Source organism: Octopus bimaculoides, chromosome 16 (genome assembly GCF_001194135.2).
Source record: "Octopus bimaculoides isolate UCB-OBI-ISO-001 chromosome 16, ASM119413v2, whole genome shotgun sequence".
NCBI lineage: Eukaryota > Metazoa > Mollusca > Cephalopoda > Octopoda > Octopodidae > Octopus > Octopus bimaculoides.
Window position 1 is genome coordinate 3,360,206 of NC_068996.1, and position 989 is coordinate 3,361,194.

Genomic DNA, 989 nt, shown 5'->3' on the forward strand with positions numbered 1-989 from the left:
GAAAGCATTTTTTTCTTCATGATCCCCTCCAGCTAACTCCACGCAGTCTTCCACTGATATTAACCCTCTTCCGTCTTCCTTTCTAGATAAGTATAATCTTGCTACTCTTCTCTTTGGGTGGATTGTACCATTCATAATGAATTCCTTCCTAGTTCTTCTGTCTTGCTTTGCTAATTCAGTTTTTGTCCAATCTATAAAAGCTGCTGAGTATCTAAGTAATGACACCGCCCAAGTATTTACAACCTTCACTTGATTCGGATCATTTAGCTTTGACTTCATTAGCTTCCTCACCTTTCTGATGTACTCTTTCACAATTTTCATTTCTGTAGTTAGTACTGTGTCAGAATCTAATACTCTTAGATATTTATAACTCTCTCCTCCTTTCAGTGATTTTAAAGTCTAAACATCTGGTAATTGGATGCCTTCGCTGTTGACTACCTGTCCCCTTCACATGACTAATATTGCACACTTATCTCTTCCAAATTCTATGCCTATATCTTTGCTGAAGAGTCTTACAGACTGTATTAAAGAATCTATCCCTTTTCCACTCTTACCAAAAAACTTCAGATCATCGATGTACAGAAAATGGTTAATTTTTTTCCATTACTATTTCTGAACTGATACCCTTCCCTTGCCTTCCTTAATACTAAACTGAAGAGGATCAAATATAAGACAAATATTAAAGGGGACAACGAGTCCCCTTGGAAAATTCTTCTTTTGATATTTACTTTCCCTAAGAGTATGTCACCTGAGTAAAGATCTACTTTCCATTTCTTCATGCTAAAGCTAATCAATTCTCTTATGTTGTCTGCTATACTGAATATACTCAGACATTCACTTATCCATGAGTGTGGGATCATGTCATAGGCTTTCCTATAATCTATCCATGCTATTGTTAGATTTTTCTTTCTAGCTTTTACTTCATTTAGAACCACTTTGTCTATATATAATCGATCAAGCGTTCATCTAGCCTTCTTCCTGCAACCTTT